Source organism: Cupressus sempervirens, chromosome 6 (genome assembly GCF_028749045.1).
Source record: "Cupressus sempervirens isolate cs-2001-9-10 chromosome 6, ASM2874904v1, whole genome shotgun sequence".
In the NCBI taxonomy this organism is placed as follows: domain Eukaryota; kingdom Viridiplantae; phylum Streptophyta; class Pinopsida; order Cupressales; family Cupressaceae; genus Cupressus; species Cupressus sempervirens.
In genome coordinates this window covers 143,181,421-143,190,169 of record NC_143123.1, presented here as the reverse complement: position 1 = coordinate 143,190,169, position 8,749 = coordinate 143,181,421, and positions in this window count along the sequence as shown.

Below are 8,749 nucleotides of genomic sequence, written 5' to 3'. Positions count from 1 at the left end.
CAATGACACTTAAGTTTAGCATCAAAATTTTGACATTTTCAGGGATATAAAAAAGAAAAGAAAAGTGAAACTTCATTTATTAATGTAGCAAAGTGCAAGAAGGAGCTTAAGGTTCAATGGCGTGACAAGATCTTTTCAATGTCGTTGTAGGTATGTGCATCTCTTTGGATGTCTAGTAATGATTCTATTATCTCAGAGTTTGATTTTTTTGGAAGATGGTTTGTTGTTGATGTAACAATGCATTGCTTCTTTACTTTTCTATATTCCATGAAATACAATGAAAAAAGTGTTTGAAATGATCTTTTCCTGCTTTGTACCGTGTCACTTTCTTTATTCCTCCTTACTCCAATCGGTTTAGAGACTACTTTGGATTTATTTCTCATTAGTTCCTCCAATAGTAGCATCATGATATAGAATAGTTGGTCTTAAGAAAATCAAATTTTTAATTTTTAAAATAGTTATGTTAAATAAAATACTTTCTATTTTATCAAAGGAACCATAATTTTTTTCCACTACTCTTATTGTCGCCCATCGTTACTTTCATGAAGAAGTTTTTAAGCTACATGGTATCCTATAACATAACTGAGGCAAGTTTTTCTTCCAAAAACCTATCATGTAACCATCTCATATATGTTGTTGCAAAAATAATGCTTAGGGTTTGGTGAACAATAGCAGATGCAACCATCTCAAACATTTGAAATTAATGTATTGGCATTAGCACTTCGACACTTGGTAGATCTTTCAAGAAGCCATCTTTTAAAGTTGGAACCTATTTAAAAATGCCCTTACAAGCTAAATGACCATGTAATTAGAACCTCTTTTAATGTGGTATGGTTAGCGTAATGATACTTGGAAGAGTTGTTAAATATAAGGCTTTTTGTGCAGGTTGACTATTTTGAGCCCTTGAATAATTTAATGCATTCCTAGTTTTAAAGGTGTCTTAAGTAAAAGTTGTTTGTTAGATTCTCTTGCAAAATTTCTTAGAGAATCTTTCTTTGATGTAGTAAATTGTGCTTGATTTCATTTGGAAGAATTTGTGTAAAGTTTGTTAGCAGTTATTGGTTCAGCTCAGAATATTGAATAACATTCTCCCCATTTTTTCTTTTAATAGTTGAAGAACCCTATGTGCCTCACAAATGAAGAATGACCTATAGCAATTCTCTACTTAATCTCCTTCAATGTAGGATTGGCCAAGAAGCCTTATTTGGAAATGAAACTTCTTTATAATTTTTTACTGTTGGTGTTGAATGTTTGCAGGAATGTTATATTTCCACATAATGTTTGGCTATTTTACTTGTGCCCATAAGAATTTTTTTTAACAAGATTAATTAATCAATTTCAGTTACAATTAAATGTATTTCAACCAAATAAACATTATTCAACAAAAATCTTTGTTTTGTCTGATTTTTGTTCGAGGTGATTAAAGTTATATTACACCAAGTTTCAAAGAAGGGGATTGTTTTTATAGGATTGATTTTTTGGGAGATCCATTTTAAGGACAAATATTAAAAAAGAGAAATTATAAAGAGATTGTAAAGATTTTGAAGCAATCTAAGAAAGACCTAGACTCAAACATTTCTAAGGTATTTATGCATTTCTAGCTTTTGATTTGTAGTATTTTCAATTATTGTTTGAAGTAGTGTTATCATGAATAAGCCACAAAAGTATGTTGTTAAGGATAGACCTTGTTACTAGTTCAAGATGCATTCATGTGTGGATACCAAAATATTGTTAGAAACCAAGATGAGTTTTAGACAACTTCTTCAGTTTACTCTATTTTATCTTAGATTATTCTTCCAAAAAATAGCCTCATCTTGCTCTCCCTCACTCTCACTTTAAAATCCAAACTTATCTCTACTTCTTTCAATTTAGAGAATAAAATGGTTCATCTTCTTATGCTATTTGTTGCTCATCCCTAGTCTTTTGGTTATCTAGATCTTAAATGTTTAGAAAGGTATATTATAACCCCTCATATTTTTATTCCATGTTTATATAACCTCCTTTGTACCCATATTCTATGTCTTTGTGAGGACATATCATTCTATATTGACTTGTATTATTTGTGTGTTGGAGATGTTTGTTAATAACCACAATATGATATATATTTTAAGTGCAAACCTATCTCTAAGTTACATGGTTGTTTATGCTGGTAGTAATTTGTTTGCTTCTCCCTTTAATGAAAGCATCTTTTATCATTATCATATATCTTCAAATGACCCCATGCTTATTTGAATACTCTTTGCAGTAGATAGACTACTCTTGATTTCTTCCACAGACTGGTGTATCTCAGGATTATTGTTGCTTCAAATTTCAAAGATGTTCTTCCACTTTTATTCATGATACCATCTCTGTTCACACAAATCATTAACCACATCAAAACTAATCTTTTGAACCTATTGGAAGCATGAATGCTAATGATATTCCTATAGGGGAGTATTGTAGATATGTTACTATGATGATATGTTACATTCATGATAGAGTTTGTCATTGATGTCAACATAATAGTGTTCTATGGTATCTGACTAAAGAATTGCGGAAAGATCAAGTTGGTATGGATGGCTAGTTGAGTATTATCACTATTCAAGGTCATGAAAGATACTTCTAAGTATCTAGTATATGTAGTTAATGTCAGGTGAACAAATGTTAAGTCTGGAAGAAATTATGAAAGTTTTGGTGATGTCTATTCTGAGATAGAGTTTACAGAGGCATGTTCTAGTAAATTTGTTATATCTCTTAGTAGAATTGTTACTTTGATAATTAAAGTTGAAGATGTGAAGAAGACATGTTGATGATGATGTATCTAAGTTCACTCATCATAATATTGTGTGTACAAAAATTTATTCAAGTTGCAAGATTGAAGATTAATGTTATTGCTAAGTGTAACATGTTCTTAAAGTGGTCCTATAATAATTAATTGAGAAGGTCTAACAGTTGACTTAGGGAATTGTTTTGTGGATTTGGTATAAAGGAAGTACATTTTTATTTATCAAGCATGACATGGAGAAGTAATTTTTAAGTAGCACAAGAGCGGAATGTGAAGTTGAGCATAGCAGAGTGAAAGTGAAGGGAACTTCATTGCTGAGATTTTATTGTGTGATCTGAGGTTTGATATTTGGATCCAAGGTTCATGACCTGGTCTACAAGGTCTAAAAATGATTGGTTTAGTTGACAGAATAGAGGAAAAAGGAACTTAATACTAAATTACTTATTTGGGCAGTGAGCTCTTCTTGTAATTGAAATTGCATGTTTGGGAAGTGATTTCTTCTTGCATACATTGTACTACAACTCCTAATAGGGTTGGAATCTCCTAACTGGGATTCAAAGTTTCCTAATAGGGACTCATATGTACGAAATGTTGTAATAGAGTCCTAATAGGGTCCATCCTCTAACAAGTAATATTTATATTAGTACATCATCTTGTGGGCATTATCCCCACCAGGGTTTTCCCTTTGATCAAGGGTTTCCCTAGTTAACATATCTAGTGTAATTGTTTATGTGCATATTGTTATGGTTTTTGTTTACTTTGGTTGAATGGTTAAGTTTTTAAAAAAAAGATAAATGTTTTAATTGTTGGATAACTAATTCACTCCCCCCCCCCTCCACCAGTTATCTTGGTGGACTATTGTTTCTAACAATTGGTATCAAAGCATTAGGTCCTTGAAGATAACGTTTAACAACTTTGGGAGATCCATGGTGAGCATGTTTAGAAAAGATAGTCTAAAGTTAAATGGAACAAATTATGTTAGCTAGAAGGAAAAGATGAAGACACATCTGTTGTGTATGGGTCCGAGATATTGGATCTTAACAAAAACATCAAAAACAATCATTGCTGGGAAAGATTTGGAAACTTGTACCAAGGAAGAAAGAGATATTTTTATGTGTGACATGAGAGCTAGAGAAGCCCTATTGACTACACTTCTTGAAATTGAATACAATCAAGTAAAGTCACTTGCTACTTCACATTTGATTTGGAAAAATTTGGAAACTAGTTTCGAAGGTAATCAAAATTCTAAGAAATTGAGGCTACAAAGTTGGATTTGTGTATTTTAATATGCTAAAATGATGAAAGATGAGTCTATAAGAACATATGTAGACAGAATATTAGAAATTACTACAGAGATTAGATCTCAAGGAGGAACCAAAGAATATGATGATGTGATATGGAAAATATTGAAGAGCCTAACACCACCATTTAAGTTAGCCATTCAAATGATACAATTGTTGATATCTTGTACCAAAGATTTCACAAAGGTGACATTGCTTGGAAGACTTGAAGCAGTTAAGAATGAGCTTAGACAGTCTAGAGAATTGACCAGAACTGAAACAAGTTTTAGTGCCTTGAATATTTGACCCAGTATATCAAGGAGCACAAGTGCTACAGGAGATTATGCTATCAATAGTAGATCAGATGGGGAAAGAAATATTGAAGAAGTAGCCCTTCTGGTAAGAAGAGAAAAAGGTGGTAAGAAGATCTTTAAATGTTGGACTTGTGATGAATATGGTCATTATGCATCTAAGTGTCCTAAATGAGAGAAAAAGTATAGAGGTAATTTCATACCTAGAAAAGATAGAGAATATTTATATGCAAATGAAGAAGGTGATTCTAATGAACAAGCAGTAAGTGCTAGTGATGATGAAATTGGATTTGTAGCTATTAAAGAAGAAAGTCCAGAGAAAATGGCTTTGGTATCATAGGTTGAAAAGAAATTTGATTGGATAATTGATAGTAGTTGTTCACATCATATGACTAGTGATATGAACAAGTTTGTTAACTTCAAAAGTCATGATGGAGGCATTGTCAGAGTTGGAAACAATGTAGCATACCAAGTTAAAGGCATTGGATCTATACCTCTTGATGGTAAGACTAAAACTAAGGATGTATATTTTGTTGATGGTTTGAAGCACAATCTTTTAAGTATTGGACAACTATTGGACAAAGGTTATTAGTTTCAGTTCATAAAGAAGACATGCATTATCAAAGAAAAAGACGGAAAGGTAATTGAAACAAGAACCAAATCTAGAGGTAATGTATTTCAGTTGAATCCTACTGAAATGACATATTTGGTTGCCAAGGTAGATGACAGTTGGCTATGGCATAAGAGATTTTGTCATATAAACTTTAAAAACATTGTGAAGACTAGTAGTATGTTTGTAGTTATAGATTTTCCTAAGATTTTAAGGCCTACTAATATAATTTGCAAAGAGTATGTTTTAGCAAAGCATAACAGAACTTCTTTTCCTTGCAAGAAGTTTACTACTATAGCAAAATTGGAGATTGTACACACAAATCTCAGTGGTCCTATGAAGACTAAAGGATTCTATGGTGAAAGATATTTCATGATTTTAGTTGATGACTTTTCTAGAATGATGTGGGTCACATTTCTTAAAGAGAAATCTGAAGCATTTGATAAGTTCAAGATATTCAAGAATAGAGTTAAGAATGAATCTGACATGAAGATTAAATGTTTAAGATCAGATAGAGGAGGAGAGTTTACTTCAAATTAATTTAACATGTTTTTTCAAGCTAATTGAATTAAAATATGGTTATCATCTCCAAGAACCCGTAAACAGAATGGTATAGCAGAAAGATGAAATAGGTCAATTACAAAAGCAACAAGAGCTATGTTAGCTGAGAACGATTTAACCAAGATATTTTGGAGTAAAGCTATGAATACAATAGTTTACACTATGAATAGAGTATAGGTCAGGAAAGACACATATAAGACCCCTTATAAACTATGGTTTGGTCACTCACCTATAGTTAAGTATTTCATAATTTTTGATAGTAAGTGTTAGATCAAAAGAGATGATGACATCAGTAAGTTTAATGCTAGAAGTGATGAAGGTATGTTTCTTGGTTATTCATTGAAAAGAAAGGCTTATAGATGTTATAATCTAAAAAGTAAGAGTATTATGGAAAGTGCAAGTGTGAAAATTGATGAGAAATTTAGGGTACAAGAGATAATGATTGATTACAATTCAAATGATGATGTTGTTACTAAGCCAAGAAATGATGAAGTACTTCTTGAGACTAAAAATGTCTTATAGAATGAAGGAGAGTCAAGGTAGGAAAAAACCTCAAAACCTTCATTAGAGCCAAGAGTTGAGATAACAACTCCTACTTTGGGAAGAAATATGACTAAGAATCATCCACCCAAGCAGATCATCAGAAGTAGAGATAAAGAAGTGATGACAGGAAGTATAGTCAATAAAGAACTATGTTTGATATCCCAAGTTGAACCTAAAAATGCAAATGAAGCATGTAAAGATGATTATTAGAAACAAGCTATGAAAGAAGAATTGGATCAAATAGTAAAGAATGAGACATGGGAATCAATCCCTAGATGAATAGACAAGAATGTGATAGGAACTAAATGGGTATTCAGAAACAAGATGAATGAGCAAGGCAAAGTTGTAAGGAACAAAGCAAGATTGGTATGTACAAGTTACTCACAACTAGAAGGAATAGACTATGATGAGACCTATGCTTCTATGGCTAAAATAGAAGCACTAAGGTTATTCTTAGCATATGCAACATATAAGAAATTCAAGGTCTATTAGGTGGATGTCAATTCAGTATTTCTAAATAGAGAACTTGAAGAAGAAGTGTACATAGAGCACCCTAAAGGTTGTCCTTTAATAGATGACAAGGAGATAGTAAGTAAACTAAAGAAACCATTGTATGGCTTAAAGAAAGAACTATAACTTGGTATGCAAGGTTTGACAAGCATTGACAAAGCTTGGATATAGAAAAGGAATGGCAGATAGCAATCTTTATTGGAAAGGAATTGATGATGGATTAATGATTTTGGTAATATCTGTTGATGACATCATATGTGGAGAAAATGATGATGAAAGTGACTAGTTTGCAAAAGAAATGAAGAAAGAATTTGAAATAAGTATGATAGGAGAAACAAAATATTTTCTAGGATTACAAATTATATAGGACAAAGAAGCAATCTTTATTTCTCAGACTAAGTACTTGAAGGATTTACTAAAAAGGTTTGGTTTGGAAACATGTGAACATGTTGGAACACCTATGGTAAGTACACATCAGTTATCTATAAAGGATGAGACACCTACTGTTGAGCAGAAGAAGTACAGATCTATGATTGGAGGATTGCAATATCTAACTCACACAAGGCGAGATATAGCAAATGTATTTAGAATTGTTGCAAGATTTCAAGCTGATCCTAAAGAAGCACATTATATAGTAGTCAAAAGGATATTTAGATACCTAAAAGGAACATCAAAATTTGGATTGTGTTAAGAAAAATTTAATGATTTCACTTGATATGCTTATACTAATGTTGATTGGGCAGGTAGTATGGATGATAAAAAGAGCACCAGTGGTGGAGCCTTCTTTCTTGGAGGAAGATCGGTTTGTTGGCTAAGAAAGAAGCATAATATGTTGCTACAACAAACAATTGTAATCAAGTTGTATGGATGAAGCAAATGCTAAAAGATATAAGCATAGAATTTAGTAAACTTGCTGTCATATATTGTGGCAACACAAGCATAGTAAATATGTCTAAGAATCCAGTGTTGCATTGTAAGACAAAGCACATTTCTATCAAGTATCACATGTTGAGAGAGAAAGTTGCAAAAAATGAAATTAGATTGTAGTATGTGAGCATTAAAGAGAAGATTGTAGATATATTCACTAAGCCTCTTCCTAGAGAGACTTTTGAGTATGTGTGAGGTATGCTAGGGGTTATGCCCCTTCCTAAATTTGAGCAGAAGATGCAAGAGTGCATTATTCTAGTGTAATAGAGCCTCATTGTTTGTTTGGACTAAATGTTGATGCTTCCTATGTGGGGGAGTATCTGTGACGGACAGAGTCATCTAAGACTCTTGTTGGATGTTGTTTTGAATAGTGTCTTTGGACACTTGAGCTAGTAAGAATCAGTTATTACAGAGTTTGATGATTTTTGAAACCTTTGACATTGATGTCAATGGGGGAGAAGTACTGCATGTGAAAAACATCATGGAGGAGAAGTTAGCATGAAAAACAAGTACAACATGTTCGAAAGAAGTACAACATGGAATGACAATTTGATGAAAAGAACATTGAGATATATCAATGGGGGAGAATGATTGATGAAAAGGATTTAAAAAGAAAGACTAACAATCTTTTGTAGTTGGTATTCTTGGAACTAGATGTTTTTCATCTATGTTGCCATCAATGCCAAAGGGGGAGATATTTGGAAGCATGAATGCTGATGATATTCCTATGGGGGAGTATTATAGATATGTTACTATGATGATATGTTACATTCATGACTGAGTTTGTCATTGATGTCAACATAACAGTTTTCTGTGGTATCTGACAAAAGAACAGTGAAAAGATCAAGTTGGTATGGACAACTAGTTGAGTATTATCACTATTTGAGGTTATGGGAGATATTTTTGAGTATCTAGTATATGCAGTTAACGTTAGATGAAGAAATGTTAAGACTAGAAGAAGTTATGAAAGTTTTAGTGATGTCTATTCTGAGATAGAGTTTACAAAGGCATGGTCTGGTAAACTTGTTCTATCTCTCAGCAGAATTGTTATTTTGAGACATGTTGATGATGATGTAGCTAAGTTTTCTTGTCATAATATTGTTTGTACAAAAATTTATTCAAATTGCAAGACAGAAGATTAATGTTATCACTAAGTGTAACGTGTTCTTAAAGTGGTCCTATAATAATTGATTAAGAAGGTCTAACAGCCAACTCAGGAAATTGCTTTATGGATTAAGTATAA